The sequence below is a fragment of the Callithrix jacchus genome, chromosome X (assembly GCF_049354715.1).
Source record: "Callithrix jacchus isolate 240 chromosome X, calJac240_pri, whole genome shotgun sequence".
Classification (NCBI taxonomy): Eukaryota; Metazoa; Chordata; class Mammalia; order Primates; family Cebidae; genus Callithrix; species Callithrix jacchus.
The window spans coordinates 27,260,652-27,286,478 of record NC_133524.1 but is presented as its reverse complement, the minus strand read 5'-3'; the positions used below and the strand labels follow the sequence as shown (position 1 = coordinate 27,286,478).

The following is a 25,827-nucleotide window of genomic DNA, read 5'->3' as shown; positions in this document are numbered from 1 at the left end:
AAAGGTCTTCTTACTGTGTCATTCCATGGCAGAAGGCAGAAGGGCAAGAGAGAGGAAGAGAGGGAGACCACACCCAGAAGCCATTTTTTTAAAATAGTGGAGCCCTCGTGGCCTAATCACCTCTTAAAGCCCCCACCTTTTAATACTGTTACAATGCCAATTATATTTCAACTTGAGTTTTGGATGGAACAAACATTCAACCCATATTATTCTGCCCCTGTCCCCCTAAAATTTGTTTTTCTCACATAAAAAATGCATTTATTTCATCTCAATAGCCCCAAAAGTCTTAACTCATTCCAATATCAACTCAAAAGTCCATAGTCCAGAATATCATCTAAATCAGATACAGTTAGACTCAAGACATGAGTCATCCTGAGAATAGCTCTCCTCCAGCTGTGAGTCTATGAAATTTAAAAAATGACATGATTATAAAATACAATGGTGGAACAGGTATAAGATAGACATTTCCATGCCAAAGGGAGAAATAGGAAAGAATAAATGAGTAACAAGTCCCAAGTAAGTCTAAAACCCCAAAGGGCAAACAGTGCTAAATCCTGAGCCTTGAGAATTATCTTCTTTGACTCCATGTCCCACCTTCTGTACACACTGAAGTGTGGGTTGGGCACCCAAGGCCTCAGGCAGCCTTACTCCTTTGGCTTTATAGGGCTCAGCCCATTCAGTGGCTCTCACAGGTTGGTGTGTCTTGACTGGGGATATCCCTGGCTAGTGTTGTACACTGGTAGCTTTACAGTCGTGGGGTTTCAGGCGTGGCCCCACTCCCATGGCTGCACTAGGCATTGCCGTAGTGGGAACACAGTGCAGCAGTCTCACTCCCATAGTTTTGATCTGCATTGCCCTAGTGGGGACTCTCTGCAGTGGCTCCATATCCATGAAAAGTTTCTGCCTGGACCCTTCAAGCTGTCCATGACATCGTTTGAAATCTAGGTGGAGAAAGCCATGCCTCTATAGCTGTTGCACTCTGTACATCTGTAGAATTTATGCCACATGGATGCTACCAAGTTTTACAGCAGGTACCTTCCAGAGTGGCATGTCAAACCATACCTGGGTCTGTTTGTGCCATGGCTGGGGCAGACAAGGAGTGCTGCACTGGAGTGCAGGAAACAGACACTTAAGTCTGCACAAGAGAATAAATACTTAGGTCTCATGGGTACTCTAGGCCTCTCTTTTGGCATATATTTCTCTACCCCAAGCTTTGGTACTCTGGGCTTGAGATGAGATGGGCAATACTGGTATTCTCAAATGCCTTCAGGGTTATTCTTTCATTGGTGAATAGCCCAATGAATAGCCTGTGGCTTTATTCCACTCATACTAGTCTCCTTATCCAAGAGTTCCTTGGCCACCGCCTTGGTTTACTCTTTTGAAAATGCTCTTTCATTCTCTACCACAGGGCCAGGTCAAGAATCCTTCAAATTCCCAAGTTCTGTTTCCCTTTAAATTACATATTCTGTCTTTAAATTATTTCTTTCTTCTCACATTTTATTATATGCAGTTGAAAGAAGCCATGAAGCATCCTGAAGGTTTTGCTGCTTAAATATTGCTTCTGCCCAATATCCTTATTTATTTCTCTTAAATTCTGCCTTCTACAAAGCTCTTGGGCATAGACACAATTACACCAAGTTTCTTGCCACTTTATGAAAAGGATGGTTTTTACTCTAGTTTCTAATACCTTCTTTCTCATTTCTGTCTGATACCTCTTCAGAATTAAGTTTACTACCCATATTTCTACTAACATTCTGATCATGACCACTTAAGTAATCTCTAAGAAAGTTCAGACATTTCCATCAGTACTTTTTCTGATACCTCACAAGAATTGTCCTTAATGCTCTGTTTTTGGCAGTCTAGGCTTTCTTTACCCTGCTGGTTCAAACTCTTCCAGTCTCTACACATTACCCAGTTTCAAAGCTGCTTCCACATTTTTAGGTATTTGTGATTGCAACAGCCCTACTTTTCATTACCAATTTTCTGTCTTAGTCCATTTTCACTGCTGTAACAGAATACATGAGATTGGGTAATCTATAATGAACAGAAATGTATTGGCTTACAGTTCTGAAGTCTGGAAAGTCCAAGATCAAGGAGTCAGTATCTTTCAAGGGCCTCCTTTTTGTGTCACTCATGGCAGAAAGCCACAAGAGGGGAAGACCAAGAGCCCACTTCTAGAAGCCCTTTTATGATATAAGTCACTAAATCCACCTAGGAGGGTGAAGTCCTCAGGGCCTAATTACCTGGTAAGGGCCTTACCTTTTAATACTGTTACAGTGGCAATTAAATTTCAACATGACTTTTGAAGGGGAAAAATGTTCAAACCATAATAGCTGTCGTGAAGTACAGAATGTTAAATGGCTAGAACATAGTTAAAAACAGGATCAGTTGCAAAAATGTAAATTGTAGACATTTGCTAATTTTCCATTTGCTTTTTGACTACTTGAAAAATATATAAAATATCATGAGGAAAATGGCTCTCTCTTGTTCACTTATGCATTGCAAATGCCCACAACAGTGCCTAGTACAGGACTGATACCTAATAAATATTTGATGAATTAATTGAATTGAGGGTGAGCAGACAATTACTTATATCTAACTTGGTTACTTTTTAGTCAATGGCTTAGGGATGTATGGCAATGGTTTAAATGACTAAATATTGAACAAGAGGCATACTTTAAAAGGGCAAATGCATGTTCTAATGTTGGATAAGAGGATTTTCATTTAAATTGGTTTAGACATGAAAAAATAGTTGTGTTTCTGCTATGTGCCAGGCAAACCCATGAGCCTATAATTTCTAAAAGATCCAATTCAGAATTAGGTTATGGTAATATCTCTAAAAACGGCTACAACCAGAGTCTGAATAAACTTTATTGGATGGCTATATCCAAATATTTAACTGACTATGAGCCAGCTCTTTCTTATTTAAGCCTAGTTCTCTCTTCATTACAGTGTATTTGCCTAAGAATTATGAATGAGATGTTTTAGAAATCTGATTGGTGTATGTACCCTGACCTCTGTGAGGTTATATATTACAGAAATGAATGTATGGTTGAGTCAATTTCTCTAGATATGTAAATTCAGACACGGTCAAGAAGAAATGCTAAAAATCCAACTTTGGTATCCTTCAACTGTTTTTTGTAGAGGCACTTTGAAAAGTTTTCCCTGAATCAAATAAAGGCCAAAAGCCCTATATTCTATCTCAAAGTACAGCAAAGCTGAGCTGGGGTTGTGGTGGAATTAATATTGCACAGAATTCCTCTAATCATTGAGAATTCACTGAATTAATTTGCACCTAGCTGATTCAGCCTGGCTATCTCTTCTGGGGACACACTAAAGGTCCTGAGAAAGAGCTACCTGAAGTTATAGGCAAAAGTTTGGGACAAAAAATGCCATTGTAGGTTGGCTTTTGCTCTTGTTCAGTTTTCCAAGATGGTAAAGGAGAGCCATACTTACAGGTACCACTTCCTTCCATTCTTCAGGTTTCCATAATCATGTCCAAAAGACTTAACCTAGACACTCATCTATCCTCTTGGGAATTTCTCTAATTGAGAATGATCATAACAACCATTCTTATTTGTTTACTTTTATCAAAAGGGTTGAGTTACTTTCTAGAAAGAACCCTAGGTTAAAAACAGCGATTATTATATTCAGATAGGTAATTTTAGAGTTCCTTAAATCTTACTAATTGATGGAGGCACTGACAATACCATGGACCTTCAAACTCTCAGCTCAGTTTAGTGTTCCAAAAAATAAAGTGACATTTCACTGTTCTATATTGACCAATCACACAATCTTTACTACCTTGTGATTATCAGTTTGAGATAGATTCACATAAAGGCACAACTTCAAAAGTTCTCTTTCCTTCTAGCTTTATTTGACAGTAAAATTGATGACACTTTATTCACCTTGACATTTAGTTATTCTAGATATTGCTCCCAAAGCTGCAATCTTCAATCTAGATTGCCTTCCTCACACATATATTCTATCTTCATCCTTATCAATATTTGTTCTCTTTACTGTCCTTGCTCTTTCCAGACTGAGATTACTCAGTCTGGTCTCAGTACAGATTTAGCTAAAAATTCAGCTTTAGTTGAGAATATTTAAAATGAACATAAATATTCATAGGGGAGCAATGAACCAGGTAAAGTATTTCCACTGTTTATTTGCAAACAATAATAAGTTTATATACTTCTGTGTTTTAGAGATATAAGAGAAAGGAGATGTTTAGATGAGCTTCTACCCAAAATGTGTGTATACAATTGTATGTATACCCACATGTATTTTTAAAGTCACTTGTATAAAAAAATTATACCAATAAATTTTTGAGGATTATTTCATATTTACAGTTTATATCTGCTTGCTCTGGTTTAGGCATTAAAAAACTTGTGAAAATAGACTGAAATATCTCCTCAATTATCAGAAACTCTATCAAAATGTTGCAAAGCCAAGTTGTCAAGGAATCATAAATATTTATTATGTTTCTTCTAACCTTTATAAACAAGTACATAGGGCTTTGCCAGCACATCTAAAGAATTTGGGATATTGCTGCATTCAAAACATGAATGGGCTCATCCATTGAAAATTGCATTTTTTAGTATTTGTTTTAGAAATGGAAAATCTCACTTCTCAACATTTAGAGAGCACACATTTAACAAGCTAATATGCACAAGTAATACTGTTGCAAAGAAAAGTAAAACCCAAATGTTCATATCTTCTTTTACAATAAAGATTTTTATACAAGATTCTATATTCTCTTTCTTTGCTGCTCTAACAAAGAGCTGAGCCTGAGGGTACATTGCCTGTGCTCATTCTTCAGAATCTTTAGTGTCCGATTTTTGTTGAAGAATTTACTTAATTCATTTCAGCAGTTTGGTAGCTGATCTATCTCTAAAATTTTTAAGCATTTCCTTTATGAATAATTCAAACCTTTTCTGGTTATAAAATTGCATCTTTGGCACTCTCCACAGCCAACTGTTTCTTTCAAGTATCGGATTCCAATCTATGAGTCTGTATCATGGGTCTGACATCTGGGGGAAAAATAAAACCCAAGATTTGTTTTAAACAACCTTTTATTTTCTCTTCACCCAGTGCCAGGATTTGCTTTTTATTGTTCATCAGAAAATAAAGCAGTTGATATTATCTCCAGATTCTGTATTCTGGGCTTCTTTTTGTAGCCTGACGTTTAAAAAAAGGACAAAACAGGAACAGAGAACTGTAAATAAATTACTTAGGATTGAGAACATCTGCAAAATTTGGATGATAAGAATATATTTATATTTTTGTCCCATGTGGAGAGTGAACTGCTAATTTTGACAAATACTATTCTATTTTAAAATGTATTTAGAAAATTAATTTTGCATAGATAAGATACATTTCTTACTCTTAAGCACACTTTTTATTTTTAAACATTTTATTTTTAAACATTACTTTAAAGATATTATTCAGATGAACATTAGAACTTAGGTAAAATTTTCAAGATTGATACTTAAGTGATCCTCAGTGTATTTTTTGAACTAGAGTATGCACCAAATTTTAAAAAATAGTGTGCATAAATTGTTCAGTATTTATCCATATTTCACTTGAATGAATAAATGTAAAAGTCATTCCTTTTTAAAAGAAGAGATATATATATTATATTATATATATATATATAATAGTTAAACTTTTATCAGCTTCTTTGAATGTTGGATTAATGTCTAATTCAGTTTCAATTTACTTAAAAAATAAATTTAAAGTTTTCAGTTGCGTACTTCATACATTCTTCTGTTTTTCCCATTTAATTCTTGTCACATAGACCAAGAGTTATCTTTAACCCATGAGGGAGATCAATATGGATACAGATTTCAGAGGAATTATGGGACAACATGTTATATAATAGTACTGTCACTGTTAAACCTGCTAGGGGTCACTGTGTGTAGAATAGTCTTACTTATCTTAACTTTGCCTTTAACTGTTCATCAAAATTCCCTACATTTGTTTACCACTGAGAATAGGATATGGTTAGTAAAGAGACCTGATGTATACTGTGTTTTATGCTGGGATCATTTGTTTCTGACTATTATTGTAATGTACATCTTGTTCAGTTCTATTTTAAAATAGAAGGCATTCCAATTATGAAGAGTGCAAATGTTTTCCAAGTAGATTTATTAAAGGTAAGGCAATTAAGGCCAAAAGATACCTGAAAATACATTGTTTTCATTCTTATTTTGGACAAGAGAATTTTTTGTTTTGTTTTGGATTTTAGCACTCTGGTGACTATTCTACTTGCTTCCATTTTTTTTTGCACTGCCATATGTAGAACAGAACAGATTTACTTTCTCTTTACACAACTCAAATTCTCTTCTTTCCAGAATATCATTCTTAATGAAAGCAAAGTTTTTGTGGTGTGTTGTAGAATGCAGTAAAGAAAATCATCCATAGCATTAAGAGGTAATCATAATTGCTGGTCTTCTCTTGAGCCCAACTAGATTAGTTCCTAATAGTATTCTACATTGAATACTCCTTTATGATATACATTGTGCTAAAAGAGTACACAGGGGTCCCCAAAGTGTTAATATGTTGTGTATGTGTGTGTCTATGTTTTGTGTGTCAAACAGTACAAAATCTATTTTCCCCAGTGGAAAATAAAATAAACAAACCCAAAACAAAACAAGTAAATCTTTTGTAACATTTTAGTTAGGGACTAAGAGTCAGGCTTAAGGAGAAATCTGTGTGGTGTTAATTCACACAGTATATTAACTCCACTAGCTGGGGAAATAAAACCCTATTTTCAGGAGACTAAATCAGCCAATTGAGTCAGCACTTGGCATGAGAAAATCAAACACGGTATAATTTCTATCAGTCAATAAAAAAGTGAGGTACTTAATTATCTTATTTAATTACCCTCACACCAGAATTTTTTAAAAAGTAAAAACATAATTTTACCTTTCCTTTCAAATAACTGGTAGTATGTTTTGCCTTCTCTCACCATATCTCCTTGTGATAATATTTCCCAACTTCCCTAGTGTTCATAGAAGTGAGATCATTGATGAAAAACATGCATGGGTTGTGGAGGTAGAGTGTGTGGGCATGTGTTGAAGTAGATGTGTGGCACTGGTCAAGGTTCACACACTCAGAAAGCCTCAACCTTAGTGGTATCTATAAAAGAGGAAGAAGTTGCATTCCTCTCATGTTTTGTTTTGTATTTCCAAGAATTAACTGGGATAACATAGGTAAAACACTCTAAACTCTTGAACATAAAGCAAATGTGCAATATATGTGGGCTATTATTATTGATGCCTTTTTAAAACATTATTTTGATGTTGTAAGTCTAAAAGGCTTCTTCTCCACATGTACTTATGTTATATGAACTATTTGTTGCCCAAGAAGACTAGAATTGTTAAACAGCCTCTACTAGCAGCATTTTTTTTAAACATAAGCTTCACTAAATGATGGGAGAGCTTGCATTACTGGTTTCCTTTGGGCATTAGGAATTAGCTGGAATTCTTGGTAAATTTTTCTTATCTGATGTAAACTATTAATTAAAGTATTAGCTCATTTTGGAAGACAATTTCAAGCATCTGGGATGGTCAAATTAGGAAAACCTTTTTTTGTTTTCCTAGTTGGTTTGCAGCTTGAGAGAGAGTGCTAGGGGGAAGTTCTAAATCCCTCTTCTGTCAATAATTAGATGATTGTAAACAAGATAATTAGTATTTGCTGCCTTTTCTACAGCATTGGAAGCAAAATGAATGTGATAAAACAAAGATGTTTCTACTTTTTTGTCCTTCACATCATGTTGCATTTGTGAGAAATTGGAACAACTAATAGTGAATTGAAAAACCAATGCTAAATGAAACATAATTAAATGGTTGGATACAAAATTTAAGTCAAGTCTCTGGATAAATTAAATTTGAATCCATTGTTTGATAAAGATATATTAACTCTATTCTAATCCTGTAAACCTAACCAACATCAACTTGGCCAACTCCCTTCCTTTAGTATTATGTTTAATTAACCAGAAGAATCATAAAAGTATTCTTTTGATTTTCTTTCAGATAACATAATAATGAGCAATATGCTCTGTCTGCAAAAAGTGAGCAGGTCTAGTGTGACAAAAAAGGCATTTTGCAGTCTATTTTGTTACAGTACAAGTATGGTTCTAATGATTGATTTTCTTGATTGTTTCTATTTATAAACACAAGATAACATATAGTTGCATTTTTTTGTCCATATCTTTGTACCTGAAAATTTAATTAGTATTTATATCTTATTTATTCTGCTCCCTTTATTCACTTGGATAAAAATATACATATTGGACATTTACTATGTGGCAGAAATAGGTACTGGGGACTCAAAAATGCAAAGGAAGAAGTTTCCATTCTACAGGTGACTGCTGTCTAGACTAGGAGTCAGATTTTGATTGATTAAATGGTCTGCATGAATACCAGGATAGCGAAAGAGAAGCCACAATGATACCACAGAAAGAAAGCTAGGCATCTTCATTCAGGTGGGAGAAAGAATAAAAGAAGAGAAAACGAATCTAGGTAAAACAATTTCAACATGATGATTTCAAGCTATGTATGCTGTAGAAGAAATATTAATAGCTGGTTACATTGCTGATTGAAAGCTAAATTGCTAGGAAACTGTGATAGGGAATTATTTACCAAAATAAAAAGTTTGAGTTGCAGTTCTAATTTTCTATCATTAATAGCAGCATTAATTTTATTTCTACATATATTTAATTAGTGGCCATTATATTTCAGGCACTGGGCCAAGCATTGGGAATATTTGGGAGATAGTATAGATCTTTTTCCAGCCTCCATAAAGCCTATATTATTATTTATGAAAAAATTTTAAGTTACAATACCTTCTCTTTATTCAGTAACTACTATGCTGCTATGGATTATATTATTATTTATAACAAGTTAGTGGCTTGTGATATTCAATATTAGGTGTCAACTTGACTGGATTCAAGGATGCCTAGATGGCTGATAAAGTATTGTTTCTGGGTGTTTCTGTTAGAACGTTGTCAAAGGAGATTGACATTTCAGTCAGTGGACTGGGAGGTGAAAACCCACCCTGAAGGTGAGCAGGCACCATCCAATTGTCTGCCAGTGCAGCTAGAACAAAACAGGTGGAAGAAGGTGGGATACCCTTGCTTGCTGAGTCTTCTGGTTTCCTTCTTTTTCCCCGGTGCTGGATGCTTCCTTCTGCTCCTCCTGCCCTTGGACATCAGACTCCAGGTTCTTTGGCCTCTGGACTTGGGACTTGCACCAGTGGCTTGCCAGGGGCTCTTGGACATTTGGCCACAGACTAAAGGCTGAACTGTCACTTTCATTGGTTTTGAGGCTTTCTGTCTTGGACTGAACCACTACTGGCTTCTCTCTTCCCCAGCTTACGGACGGCCTGTTGTGGGACTTTGCCTTGTAATGACGTAAACCAATTGTCCCTAATAAACTCTCTTTCATGTCTACATATATCCTATTAGTTGTGCCCCTCTAGAGAATCCTGACTACTACATGAGATTTGGGTGAGACACAGATCCAAACCATATCAAGGCCTAAAGAAGGAAGGTAAATATAAGAATAAAGCATATGTTTGGGATTGTTTTGGGGATTCATGTTTTGAGGATCTTCCTGTTGCTAGTTTTATTGCATTTGTGAGGAAACTACAAGACCGAGAAGGTCAATGCTGTCCCTAAGGCCACACTGCTAAGGGTAAGTGACTCCAAATGCCCTGCTATTTCCATTATACTACATTACCTTCAGCAGTTTTCAAATAAATCTTACTGTGCATACATTAGGATTTGGAAGCATTCACCAGTTTAAGGTTATAATAGATTTTAAAGCTGCAGGGAACCTTAATAAGCATCTGGTCTCATTTTCTTCTCATATCTGAGGTCCGATAATGTTAATGAATTTTTCTAGGGTTGGGCAACGGAGTACTTTGACTTTCCAGTAAGAAACCTTTTCCCCACACTTGACAATTCATACAAATCCAGTTATTTCAGCCCCTAGACCTAAAGATACACTAGTAAGCAAAGCAGACATATACTTTGTCTTCATGAAGCTTAGAGTCCAGTTGGAGAGAACAAGATCATTCTTGGGGTAAAACAATGTTATATTTTTCCATGAAACCTACTATATGACATGTTACACTCGAATTAGAGTAAGACAGCCTTTAAGATGTTGCCATAAATATTGTCCTCTGAAACCTACTAATTGCCAGTGACCCTAAGTAACGTCTTTTTTTTGGTGAGGTCACCTGTGCGTTATGTTTCCACAGAATCCATGTGAAATGACACATTCTTTGTTCCAGTCTGATCTTTTCTCCTTCCAACTGCCAACCAGCCCCTACCCCACCAGTTTTATATTCAAATAATATTTTTAAAGTACGTGGTTTTAGTTGCTTTTATGGTATTAAACTGTAACTTGGAAAAGTCTGCCTCTCTACTTATGAAATAGAAAACATGCATTGATTTTCAATTGTTCTCCATATAATACAGGTAACACTGGCCAAGCATGGACTTTGGATTTGGATTGTTATAAAATTTAAGCCTTTTCAGCATTACTACATTTTTACTAAAGATGAATAAAAGCTTATGAAATGATTTAAGTGTTAAGCTCAAGAAAAATAATGTTTTCAATTTAAATTACTTAAACATCTGTCAGAAGATAAGTATTAGGGAGAGGAAAAAAGACAGAGCTAATTGGTGTTTTGCGATTTTCTTTTATAAGTATTCTTGAGGAAGTAATTTTAGGCCTGTAGAGAACTAGAGAACCAACTTATTTTATCTATTTTCTCCATTTGTTGTTACACTCAAGAGTCTAAGAGGCTCGAGATCAGAAATATCACCACTGACATACTGAAAAGCTCAGTGGCCTATGGATAATATGTGTTTATAGTTATAATTTGCTGTAGAAAGTGTAAAATGCTGAGAAATTGTTGGAAATATACAGTTAAAAATTCTCATCTCAAGGCACCAAACATTACACAACTTGAGTATCCCTCATACTAGATGCTTGGGACCAGAAGACTTCTGGATTTCATATTATTCTTTGGATTTTAAAATATCTGCATACATGTAATGAGATGTCTTCGGGATGGGATGCAAGCCTAAATATGAAATTTATTCATGTTTCATATATACCTTATACACAGTCTGCAGGTAATTTTATACCATATTTTCAATAATATTTGTGCATGAAACAAAGTGTGTATATTGAACAATCAGAAAGCAAAGGTGTCACAATCTTAGTAACCCATGTGGACAATCTGTGATTGTTTGGCATTACCAGTATATCTGACTCTGAATTTACATGCTACCGATAAGCAATTATTTTCTTATGCTTATTTACAAATAAGTATGTAACAAATGTGAAATGCCATTGATACAGTGAAAAAATTATATGTTTAAGACAACTAAGTAGCACAGTAGCATCATCAGAATACCTGCATCATCTGCTAGACAAGAGTAACAACAAATAATGGCATGCATGCCTTCAGTAACCACCTACAATGCTGTGTTTTGAGGAAAAGGAAATTGTACAATATTTATTTTAGGTGAGAAGAAATATTTGAAGCAGTTCAGGAACCAGGAATTGGGTCCTCTAGGGATAAGGAGGCATTCTGCTGAACGGTTTTTAAAAGATGTTTCCTCCAGGATTATCTGCCTCATTAACAATGGTTTTTGTCTTAGAAGTCTCTTTGATTTTATAGACTGACTATGCCTTATTCTTTTATGAATGCATGATACTCTACTTTAGTCCTTCAATAAACATATTACACATTTTCACCATGTTGTCTACAGGCACTTTTCTGCAGTATTAACAATGTCATCTTTATCATTACTATTATCATGATCACCTTATTTAGAACCATTTTAGCTTTTTCACCATCAGTCAATCAATGAACAACTGGAGCCTCATTATCAATGTTAAATACTTCTTCACTATCTAATCTAATTCTTTCAGCTTACTGAAAGACTCTGAAGGTATAGTTTTTGCATATGTAAGGAGGTCAGACATCATTCTTTTTCTCACTTGACACATGAAATCCTTCAAAGTCACCACTTTCTTCATTATTAACATTGAACATAATCCCAGGCCAGAGGTTGTGCCAGGCATGATAATTGTGTCTTTAGTCATAGTCTTCTAAGCAATGGCAACAAAATATATGGCATTCTTCATGCTAAACTCCTTTTGAAAACCTTCCACACCCATGCTTCTGTTCACTGCTGCTAGAAAGCTGTTCTGCAACATGTTTTATATTTACTCTTTATTGATCTAAGGATTCCCTGTTCACATGGCTGAATTAATGAAATCACATTTGTGGGAAACTGCATGACATAAACATTACTTTTGATGAGAATTTCAGCTGGAGGATGAGCATAAGAGTTGTGAAATGAAAACATATTTTTGTAATTATTATCCAGTTCATACTTCTTGCAGTGAGTATGAGCCACTGGTACAAAATATTTGTGAAACCAATCAGAAAAGATGTTCCTGGTGATCAATGCCCTTCTGTTAGCATAATAATGCACTGGTAAACAAAATCCATTCCTTGAAAACCTCAAGGATGCAAGAGTTTGCCTATCACAGCAAGTTTATACTTATGTGTATATTCTGCTGTATCAGCACATCCCAGCACAGTTTAGTCCATCCTTGGAACCCTTAATGTCTATAGGAACTGGCTTGTCAGTTGTAGCCAGTGTCTTTCTGGAACAAGAACACCAAAACAGTGATGTTTCATCAATATTATGGATTTGCTCTGGTGTCAGATTTTCATTAGCAATTACCTTGGCAAACTCATCAATGAATTTCTCCACTGCTTCATGATCAGCAAATGGCTTATACACACAAATCTTTAAAAATGTTATGCCATGTCTTTTAATTTTCCACAACCAGCCTGTTAGATATTCACAGTTCCCTTCAATTTTAAGTTCCTTGTGAAAGATCTTTGTTGCAAGATCAGCATACCATTAAATGGCATGTGTTTACTTCAACACTGATGGATCCACTCTTTGAATACACAATCAAGATCTTCATTTTTAGCTTTATGCAGTGTTTTTCTATATTTCATTAACTTCTGTTTATCACTATCAGAACAGAACTTCAACAGTTTATCTTTCTGTTTCTTTGAGTCATATATGGTAATCATTTTATCACAATACTCTTCTGTAAGATATTTCACACTTACACTGTTGTCCAATTTCTTCAATAGCTTGACTCTCTATGACATAGATAAACATAAATGCTTCTTCTTTTACTTATTACTATTACTCATAGGGTTATCTGCAGGCCTCTTGACACTTCTAGCAATATCTTTACACCAGTACAACAATATCTACACACAAAAAAACAGAGAATATGACAGATAACACAACGAATAATGCATGAAGGTCTTGGGTCTGTGTGTAGCATCATGGGGAACCTGCTATTGGCACATCTACCTGCACATTTGCCATTTTATTGCCCTGTGTAGTCATACTTGAATCAGGGAATCTGACTGTGCATGGCAAAGTTATATTTCAGCAGGGCCTAGGAGGCATTATTTCCCTTTGAGGACACTGAGTAAACTGTGTGTTATGTTGTGCCTTTGCTTGGACTGAGACCTGTTACATGAGGTCAGGTATGGCATTTCCACTTACAGCGTCAAGATGGTGCTCAAAAGGTTTTGGATTTTGGAGCATTGTGGATTTTTATTTTTCAATTAGGGATGCTCAACCACTATATACACTTCCATGTAAATAATTAATGTTGAGCTAGCAAATGGATTGCTGCTGGTGGATAGCTATGCCATGAAACTAGCAAGGAAGATGCAAAAGTTTTAAATTTGCTGCGGCTAAACTAAGTAGACCGAAAAATCTGTAAATTTGTGTAACAATTCAAATGACATGTGATCTTTTCTTCTTGCTAACCAAGATTGTGTTCAGAGGCAGGCTTTCCACTGCCTGGGCAATGTATAAGTGACCAAGTAGCTGAATGAGATAAGATATTTAACATTTCCAATTGGCATACTATTTGTGTTATGTTCTATGGCTTTGTTTCTTTTTAGATGCAAAGAGAGTCATCATTGTTTTAGGTATTGGGAAAGTTCCAAATTTGGTTTGTGTATTTTCTGTTAGTATGGAAAAAACATACACTTAGCTATTAAATTTGATCCTGCCACACATATATCCCTCACTTATAAATAAGAATGGATGCTTATGTTATTTATACTATTAATATAAACATATGGATTATTTTTTCCAGATGTGTTATTTCCATGATGTTATCACTATAGCTCTTTAAAAATGTTAACTTGATACAGGTTTAGGTTGCTTTGCTTACAACTTTCACCAAGTATTTCTCTGATAACCTTTATAACGTATGAGTTAGTTATATTTGTGCTGTTTTTTCTCTATAAGGGATGTTCTCAGAAACTGGAAGACAAAGTTATTCCATTTCATAATTGGAAATCTGGTCATAAATATTGTTGTATGTACAAGGACCATCATACTTCTGAAAAATCAGGATTATGAGACTTTGCTGTCACGTTAATATATATTACCCTTTGCTATGGTCAACTTACCACAATGTTAAATCTATAGCACTGAGCACAGTAAACCATAGTAACTTAATAAGTACTTCCTAGATTAATGAATGCATTGCCACTTTTTTAAATCAATTCAATATAATTTTATCAATACAGGGTGAAAATATAATACTGGACAAAATATATGAAACAACTGTTTTGAGACATTGACAACAGAAAATATAGATTCAATAAAAACTTTTATTAATAGAGCAATATAGTTTTACAAATCTACACATTTATTTGTAAGGCCTATATGATAAAAATTACCATAGATAAACATCCTCACATTTGGCTTCAAAGTAAATATTAACAGGAGATTTAAAAACTTCCAAAGCCCAGGCCACATCCCAGATCAACTAAATCAGGAAATTTGAGGTAGGGCCTAGGCATCTGTGCCTTTTAAAGTTCCCCGGGGGTTTCCACTGTTGCAGCTGTAGTTGAGATTCATGATCTTAGAGAGTACCACAAAACTTTGCTTGGGCCTATATAAAATTTATAACAAAAATTTTCCTTTTGCTTCTATCCTATAGCACTTACTTTTAAGCCTTCCTTTTCTATAAATGTCACATTGCATGGACATTATTTTTATTTAGTCCATCTCTACTGCAGTAGACTGAAAGTTCCTTAAGGGCAGGACTAGTTTCTCATTTATCTGTGTGTCTCCACTGTTTACCATCATAAATATCTGTCCTGGGAGGTAATGAACTAATGAACTGATTTTCAAATGGAATGAAAGATAACCAAGTTTCTGCATCCAGCCATGGTAGAGTGACTGGTAATGAAATAGACCTCTTAACATAAAAAAAATATAAGATTTGACAAAATATATAGAACTTCTGTTTACAGACATTGGATAATAGGCAAGGCAGGACGGATATAACTGAGAAAAGGCAAACCAACAAAGTGATAGGGTTTTTTCAAATTGTAGCATATAGCTGGAGCCCAGAGCATAAAGATCTTTTGCTGAGCTGAGGAGACAGAGATTGTTCTTAAGGGCTGCTGAAGTAACTGGAATATGTGGAGCAAGGTATCAGATAGTAAGCCCTTGCAAAGAGAATGAACTCTAAAAATCTCAATAGAAGGCTGCTTAAATTTTTGACTGGATACAAAGATGTACCTGTGCAAGGACAGAATTTTCTACTTCATGAAAAGAAGATGAAAATTGTGACATAAAACTAGACAAAATTAATCAATACAAAAAGACGCAGAAATACTATTAACAGAAAGAGGCACTTAAAAGCAATTTACTTTTAATAATTTTTAAATTTTATTTTTTATTATACTTTAAGTTCTGGGGTACATGCACAGATTGTGCAGGATTGCTACTTAGGTATACACGTGCCATGGTGGTTTGCTGCATCCATCACCTCATCAACATTAGGTATTTCTCCAATTGTTATCCCTTCCCAATTTCCCTATCCCCTGCTATCCCTCCCCAGGCCTCCCCACCCACCAACAGGCCCTAGTGTGTGATGTTCCCCTCTCTGTGTCCATGTGTTGTCATTGTTCAACACCCACTTATAAGTGAGAACATGTGGTGTTTGATTTTCTGTTCTTTTGTCAGTTTGCTGAGAATGATGGTTTCCAGATTCATCCATGTCCCTGCAAAGGACATGAACTCATCCTTTTTTATGGCTGCATAGTATTCCGTGGTGTATATATGCCATGATTTCTTTACCAGGTCTATCCTTGATGGGCATTTGGGTTGGTTCCAAGTCTTTGCTATTGTAAACAGTGCCACAATGAACATACATGTGCATGTGCCTTTATAATAGAACAATTTACAATCATTTCTGTATATACCCAGTAATGGGATTGCTGGATCAAATGGTATTTCTATTTCTAAATTCTTGAGGAATTGCCACACTGTCTTTCACAATGGTTGAACTAATTTACACTCCTACCAATAGTGTAAAAGCGTTTCTATTTCACTACATCTTCTCCAGCACCTGCTGTCTCCAGATTTTTTAATGATCACCATTCTAACTGGTGTGAGGTGGTATCTCAATGTGGTTTTGATTTGCATTTCACTAATGACCAGTGATGACAAGCATTTTTTCATATGTTTGTTGGCTGCATAAATGTCTTCTTTTGAAAAGTACCTATCCATAGCCTTCACCCACTTTTTGAGGTGGTTGTTTGTATTTTTCTTGTAAATTTGCTTTAGTTCTTTGTAGATTCTGGATATTAGCCCTTTGTCCGATGGGTAGATTGCAATAATTTTTTCCCATTCTGTTGGTTGCGGGTTCAATCTAATGATTGTTTCTTTTGCTGTGCAGAAACTCTTAAGTTTAATTAGATCCCATTTGTCTATTTTGGCTTTTGTTGCCATTGCTTTTGGTGTTTTAGTGATGAAGTCCTTGCTTATGCCTGTGTCCTGAATAGTATTGCCTATATTTTCTTCCAGGGTTTTTATAGTGTTAGGTCTTGTGTTTAAATCGTTAATCCATCTGGAGTTAATTTTTGTATAAGGTATAAGGAATGGGTCCAGTTTCAGCTTTCTGCATATGGTTAGCCATTTTTCCCAATACCATTTATTAAACAGGGAATCCTTTCCCCATTGCTCATTTTTGTCTGGGACCCACAGAGCCAAATCACCTGGCTCCCAGTCTTCAGCCCTCTTTCTCTCATGGGTATAGATGACTCTGTCTCACAGGCATTCCAGGCACCAATGAAAACAGCTGCTCAGATTTTTGCTGGGGACTCGGGGTGCCAGCTGAATTGGCAGTCCAGGTTTTTCCTAAAAACTGGCAGCAGGCAGGAATCTCCTGGTCTGTGGGCTGCAAAGATGGCAGGAGAAGCACAGCATCCAAACCGGAGCACCAGAGTGGCCAGAGACATCCCTGATGGGCTTCGTTGGGTGGGAGGGAGGGCCCTCCAGCCAGATGTACTTCCTGGGTGAGGCAGTGCCCCACCCTGCATCAGTTTCCCCTCCTTGGGCTACACCCACTGTCCAACCAGTCCCATTGAGATGAACCTCATACCTCGGTTGGAAATGTAGAGATCACTTGCCTTCTGCATCCCTCTCACTGAGAACTGCACTCCAGAGCTGTTCCTATTCAGCCATCTTGGTGGAAGTTCCCTGAATTCATGTGTGTCTCTTTGTCCTGCTGTCAGGGAAAGATGGTTGCTTGCTATGTGGCATCTTCACATCCTCTTCACCCAGTCAGAGAGCCCCAGTCAGCCTTGACATTTCTAGGTCAGATCCAAACACTCCCGTTTCTGTATAAATTACTCAGTCTGAGGTATTTTGTTATAGCAGCAGAAAATGGACTAAGTCATAGCTTTTAATGCTTATGTTAGAAGACATTTGTAAAATAAATTAGCAAATATTTAAGAAAATAGTAATGTGAATTCTATATGAATCCTTCCAAAAAACATAGAAGGAAACACTATTCAACTCATCTTATGATGCTGCCATGTCCCTGATATCAAAATTAGATGAGAACATTATGAGCAGACAATAATACTTAGATAAGTATACCTAACAAATAAACATGAAGATATATACAAAACTACTAGCATAAATAATTTTGAAATGTATAGTTTAATATTAAATGAAAAAGCTTTATCCCAGAAAGCAAAGTTTATCATTCAAAAATTAAACAATGCAATTTACCATGTTAACCTTGAAATGTATTCAAACAATTGTGGTTATCACACTAATTTCAGTAAAGCTTTTGGCAAAATGTAAAAATCACATATTATAAAATGTCTCAGCTGTCTAATAACAAAATTGAACATCTTCAACCTGATGAAAGGCATCTATGGAAAGGGAAAGCCAACATATTTAATGCTGAAATACAGATAAGCTGTGACTCTAAAATTTGGGACAAGGCAAGTATATTACCATTTATATTCACCATTGCATTGGAGGTCCTGGCAAATTCAATAAGTTAAGGAAAACAAATAAAAATGTATAAAGATTGCAGATAAAGAAGTAGAAAAAATAAAAGAGGGTCTATTCACATGTCACATATTTACAAAATCCAAAGGAATTTCAGTCTATCTATCTATCTATCTATCTATCTATCTATCTATCATCTATCTATCAATCTATCATCTATATATCACTTTATATATAATATCTATGTATCTTTGTATCTATGTATGTATGTATCTGTCTGTCTATGTATCTATCATCTACATTAGAACAAATAAGTGAATTTAGCAAAGTCACAGAATGCAAGGTCAATAAACAAAACTTTGCGAAACTGGAAAATGAAAGTTAAAATATTGCCACTTACAATTGTGTCAAAAATAAAATATTTAGATCTAAATTTAACATGAAGACTTTTCCCCATTGCTTGTTATTGTTGACTTTGTTGAAGATCAGATGGTTTTAGGTGTGTGGCTTTATTTCTGGATTCTTTAGCTTCTTCTACTGGCCTATGCATGATTCAGTATTTTTAAAGATGTGAGTTGTTTCTAAACGGCCCTATAGTTTAAATCCACTCTCAATAACAATTCTAGCATGCTTTTAAAAAAATAGAAAATAACATGTTGATTCTAAAATTTATATGAAAATGCAAAAAGGATCTATAATCATCAAAATATTTTTGAATAAAACTAAGCAGAAGGACTTACTCTAAAGCTTACTATAAAGGCATAGCAGTCAAAAACAGTATGGTATTGGCGTAAAGAAATAGATCAATGAAACCAAAAAAATACCATGGAAATAAAGCCACATTTACTCAGTAAATTGAGTTTTGACAAATGTCCCAAAAGTAATGTAATGAGAAAATAATGTTTTTCAACAAATGATATGACTGTATAAAAGTGTAGATTAATGTGAAAATATCTACCAAACATCACAAGCATAAACTAATGCAAGATGCATCATATACCTACATGTAATATTTTTAAATGTGTAGCATTTCTATAAGAAAACCAAAGAACATATTAATAAACCTCAGATAGTCAAAGATTTCTTATACAGAACCTAGGAATCATTAAAAAATAGATAATTAATTACTTTTACAAAATTTAAAATGTATGTTCATCAAAAGACAATATTTAGAATATAGATAGGCAGGCTAAAGACTAGGAGATAATATTCACAATACATATGTGTGACAAAAGATGTGTTTGTGGAATTTATAAAAATGATGCCTACAATTATAAAATGTCAAACAGCCCAGAAAAAATGGGCAATAGACTTGAGCAGGGGCTTCATACAGAAAAAATATATTAAAGACCAAAACTCATATCACAAAATGCTCAGCACCTTTGGACATCAGGAAAATATAAATTGCCACAAGACCCACTGCATATGGATTACAATGGCTACATTAGATAAAACTGACAAAATCAAGTTTTGGAAAAGATGTAAATCAACCAAAACTTGCATACATTGTTGAAAGGAATGTAAAATGATAGACTAAAACTGTGATGAATTATATTAGTTTGCTGGGGTTACTGAAATAAACTCCATAAATTGGGTGGCTAACACCAAGCACTTTACTTTCTTACAGTTCTGGAGACTAGAAATTCAAGATCAAGGTATTGACAGTGTTGATTAAGGACTTTCTCCTGGGCCTTTAGATAGCAGTCTTCTAACTCTTTCTCCACATGGTCTTTCCTTTGTGCATTGTTGGTGTGTTAATTCCTTCTTTTTATAAGTATTCTAGTCATGTCAGATTAGGGACCACATATTTGACCTTATTTCAGTTAGTTACCTTTTTAAATGCCCTTTCTCCAAATACAGTCACATTTGCAGGTACTGAGTCTTAGAATTCACTATATGAATATTGGGAGTATGCAATTCAGCCCAAAACACCAATCAATTTTACTTCTAGCAATTTCCACAAGAGAAATGAAAGCTTATGCCCTCCAAAATTATATAAGATTGTTCATAACATCTTATTAATAATAACCCAAACTGGAAATCAGTGAAATACTACTCAACTATAAAAATAACAATCACAGATTTAGGCATATGTACAAAATCAAAAAAATGTATACAGTAAATAGGTGTAACTTTAATATTAATTATACCTCAAATAAGTTAAAAATATAGAGATCGCAAAGTGATAAACTCAACAACAAAAATGAATCTGATGTGAAAGAACATACATTTGTCTGCATCCTGTATTGAATTCATGTAAACCCTACCTTTAGAAATGATCTCTTGGATGAAGTATTGGGGGATTTTAAAGGAATTCTTGCATCTTATAATAATCAATTCTTCCTCTAACTGCTACACAAACATAAATGTGCTTCTCCAAATGTTTCTACCTCGTATATTTGTTAATCATAGAAATGGTTAATATATGAATATTTATGTAGAACAACTTAGTTAAATGTTTACCCAGAGTAAAAGCAAAATTAGATTTGTAAGTAAATTCTTCTAGACAATGGTTGTATTATTATTATATTAATGACATAACCATCCTGTCACTCTTGGCTTTGAACCAGTTTTTTAGTCTGAAAGATGCATATGCTGATAAGTGTGTGGTTTATTTGTTTTATTGTATAAACCACAATTCTACTTTTGTAGTGTCATCTGTAATGACTTTCATAGGTTGAAAATTGCCAGCAAAATGTTGATTGGGTCATTTTGCGAAGAGATAATGAAGTTTATATATAAAAACATGGAATGCCTATATATTTCATGAAGAAAACCCCCTAAGAAGTTGGGTTAGTCAAAATTAAATAAGTTAATCTCCAAGACTATTAAATTTTGGTTTTGATGTCTTTATTGTGTTTTGGGGCTTGGATATAGCATATCTTCATGTTGAAAATACTACTTGGACCATTTCTTTCAAAGTACAAATTTTTAAAGGTGTCAAAATTTATTTTCTTATTGAAGCAAATATTTATACAATTATTTGAGCTTAATGATATTTGTGTGTTTCATGTGCCTCTTAAGATACTCTATCAATAAGGTTGTTATATGTCCTTCAGGTGGCTGGCTGAACACATCAAACAAAGGGAAGGTAGCCAATTTCTGGTTGCACAACAAGAGTTATTTTAACATCTGGGGATTCACATGTATAAGCTGGCAGACACATGTGTGTGTTTTTGTGTTTAGCAGGGAAACCTATACCAAAAAGCAGTTAAGAGTAGAAAGTTATAAATCCTTCTGCCCTCAAAAAGTCACAAAAGTTAAGATAAAAAAGCAATTTCAATATAGTCTTCTTAACCCTTTGCTTTCTTTATTATAAGTAAAGATACAACTATTAAACATTATAGATATTCTTAAGGTATGTTTTTATAACATATTAATAAAATATTTATATTTTATCCAAGCAAAGAATAGATCATTTGTTGTATACCAGTTAAATTTCTTGAGAATATTTCTTAGTCATTACTTTTTCTTGCTTTTGGTATGTTATAGATCAGTAAATGACAACTTAATCATATTTATTATTAGGAGCCAATTGAAGAAAATGTATTCTAGAGAATAGATACTTTATAAATTAGAACATTCAATGAAACATATTACAATGTATAAGTTTATTGGAGTATCATAAGAAAAGAAATAAACTTAATCATCATACCTCTTGTACTGCTCCACACCCCTTCTTCTATTAAAATTGTAAATAACCAAGTTTTCTCCTCTCACCTCATTGAATCTTTGCAACCACTCACTGACCTTTCTTCTTAATTCTGAGCTTTTAATATTATATTATCAGACATATAATTACCATCTGTTTTATATAATCATCCATTGACAGCCGGATCACTTCTTATTTGAAGATATTACATCTTGGCTCTTGTCAAATTTCTTAGTTTCAATGTCCACATAGATAATACCCCAAATTCTGGCCTTTTTGTCCATTAGCTTTCTCTCCTACAGAAATTTCTGCCACCTGCATCAGCCAATCCCTCCCATGGTTATCCTCTAAAACTTGTTACCAGTAGCAGTTAAGCATTTAACTCTTCAACTACCACATCCTATCTTTCCCATTCACTTCTTGTAGAATCCTGACTCCAACATATCTTTTCATCTGTTTCTATAATCTACAAATCCTAACACGTTTCTCTGATCTTAACTTCTCTCCCCAATTTAAGAATCCATGGTCAGTCATTAAATCTCTTGCTTGTTTACACCCTCAATTCACTTTTCCCTTTTACATTCACTTCCTTGTACTCCGTTAGCAGAAGAACAATTTTGGTTAAATCTAGTTCTACCCCTATTTTGTCTTTACATTTGAGTAACTAAACATAACTGAAAAAAAAAAAGACACTATCATGGTGACTGGTCAGGTGGGCTCTTAATTTTTCCCAGTAATCATACTATTTTCTCCTAGTCTGCTTATTCTCACTTTCATAACAACTATTTCATGCCTTTCCTGTATCCAACATTTCACTCCTCCCCTCCATTCTTTTTCTCCATTTATAGTCTTTCCAAAAATTACACTGAGAAATTAAAGCCTAGCTTGAAGAATATCTACAAGCACACTCCATGACATCTACTCACCTATACTTTCCCAGCTACCTTCAACCTTCCTTCCTTTATTATGAATATGATTTCCATGTGCCTGAGATAGGGCAGCTTGTATACCTGCATAGTATTCCTCATATGTTACTTACTCAATGCCATTGTCCCAGAAATTCCTGTCTCCTACATCATCATTTTCCCTCCCTACTGATTTCTTCTATTGATTCCACAAATATGCTGATATTTATGCCAGGTTTAAAAATTTATTTTGATGCAACTACTTTCTCCACATGCCACATCATTTTTCTCTCTCCATTTATGTATCACAGTTCTTGAAAGTTCTGTGCATATACTATCTCCATTGTTTTTCTTCCTAATGGCTCTTAAACCTACTCCAGTCAGAGTTTTTAACCACTATTTTTCGAAAATCACTTTCATCAGATCATAAATGATCTACACATTGCTCAATATGGTGGTAAGCTTCTCCATGCTTATGCTCACCTTTCTTAATATATAGGAAGTATTTGAAAATGTTCATGCTTTCCTCCCGGAAACATTTAAAAATAACTTCATTACATGGAACCACATTTACACTCACTATATGTGTAATCTGTAATTTAGGTAGTTCCTTCTCATATTCTCAACTGCTAATGCAGGACTGTTGTCAACCATATTCGTCAGATCTTTTCTCTTTCTAGCCTTCAACCTTGGTGTCAGAAAGCTTTAAAAGTATTATCTGAGTCAACAATTTTACAATTTATAAGTCCAAACTGGACTTCTTTGAACTACATACTCTCATCCAACAGCTTATGCAATGTCTCCACTTAGATGGTTAAGAGACATTTTGCACTTAACATAAATAAATCTCAGCTATTCATTTTGCTTCTAAACCTGCTCATCAGTCTTCCTCATGCCTGATAATGGCAACTCCATCCTTCTAGTTATTTAAGTTAAAAACCTTGGAGTCAGTTTGGACTCCTTTCTTTTCCTGTTATCATTCACACAATCTGTGAGCAAGCTCTTTATATGATTTAACTGTAAATGTATACAGAATCTCATCAATTTTCTTTTACTGCTAAGTCTAAAGCACTAGCATTTCACACCAGGATCACTACAATGGTGTTCTTACTATCCTACAGGTAACCTTGCCTCACTCTAGTCTATTATTGACTCAGCATCTAGAGTGACCTTGAAAAATCAGATCATACTTACCTGGCAGGGGAGACACCATGATCACGAAGATGGTTTTCCCAGGATGAGGCTTATCCATTGCGCTCCAGATGTGCTTACCCGTGCGATTTCCCCAAGTGTGGGAAACTCGACTGCATAATTTGTGGTAGTAGGGGACTGTGTTCACGCTTTCCCCTGGTTAAAAAAAAAGAAGAAGAAAAAAGAAAAATCAGATCATGTTACTTCTCTGTTCAAAACCCTGCAGCACCTTCTACCAGAGTAATAGTAATAGTTATTCTACTGTAATACCTTCTACCTTGTAGAAGCTAAAGCCCTTACAATGGTCAAATGTCAGACTTTTTTTCCTCTTCAACTTTCTGCCCTTGGTCACATACCTTGGTCACTATTCTTCAGACACACACCTCTTCTCCTTGTTGTTTCTTGAACTCTGTAAACACTATCTCACCTCAGGACCTTTGCATCTGTTGTTGCCTCTTCCTGTATTGATTTTCTTCAGATACACGCATGCCTCATTCCCTCACCTCCTTTTCATTTTATTTCAATATTACTCTCTAAATAAGGCCTTTTTTCCCACCCTTTTAAAACCATCAAATCTTTCTTGATACTCATTCTTCTTTCTTGGTTTATGTTTCTTTAAAAAAACTTGCCACCATTTAATAACAGATGATGCTTCACTTATTTATTTTCTATATTGTCTCTTCTCTCATGATAGATTGAAGTTCCGTGAGAATAGGAAATCAATAGATACTAAAGTCCTTATGTTTCTTTTCATTGTTGCTATTAGCATAATATCTATCACATTGTGTCACAAGGTATGTCCTAAATAAATATTATTTAAATGAATGTGGTTCAATTCCTGAATTTGAAGCAGTAATTTACTTAGGCTCTTTCTTTTGTAACAGTCTCTTTACATTGATTTACTTTTCATTGACTCTTGATATGAAAACACAGTGAAATCAATTTAATTTATTGTGTTATTTTTATATATTAATATAATAAATTATATAGTACACTTCAGATGAAGTAAAAATAAGGGTCATTGGTTTACAGGAAAAAGCAATAACTTCTTCAATACTACAACAGATGTATCAATTTTACAACTTGAATTTACCCAAATTAATTCTAAAATATGATTGTAAACTGACAGCGAGTCAGTGAAATCACTGTATCCAATTTTGTAAACTTCAAGCAATCCAAGTTTAAACTATAAATATTGAAAGCAGTGTCTTACCTTAAGCAGTACAGACTGAACTGCTGTGTTAATCACATTCATACTTAGCCCAGCAAATAGAGGAAACAAAAATAAGAATAGTGTATATTATTCATGATCACTCAACAAGGAAAATTAAACCATGCTTTAAACTGTAAATAAACATCTAAGACATTATGTTTGTTTGCTTTTTCAACCATTAACATTCAGGTTTTAATTCAGACAAACTTAAAACTGAACAATATTTTTGCCATCCATGTAATAGAACAAGAAATGTAAAAGGGGGGTCATATATGTGCACAGCTATATTCATAAATAAATGTAAAAACTGTACATTTTTTAATGTTGTTTAGAGTTGTCCAATGAATTTAAGACTATTCTAAGGAGAGGAATCAATATTGAATTAGTAATCAGAATGCCTACATTGTATTTTTTAACTCTAACACTGTTTGAACTTAACCTATTACAACTAGAGCACGGA

The 25,827-nt window shown here is 34.6% G+C and overlaps 1 non-coding gene and 1 pseudogene across 1 annotated transcript; one reads left to right on the top strand and one right to left on the bottom strand.

Annotated features, from left to right (window-relative positions):
- Positions 1 to 24,215, bottom strand: part of LOC100392785 (formin-2-like) — a 136,840-nt pseudogene extending 112,625 nt beyond the window's left edge.
- Positions 24,150 to 24,313, top strand: LOC118150865 (U1 spliceosomal RNA). The gene has a single exon (XR_004738990.2). It is a non-coding gene; the product is annotated as a U1 spliceosomal RNA (small nuclear RNA).
- Positions 24,314 to 25,827: the final 1,514 nt, after the last annotated feature.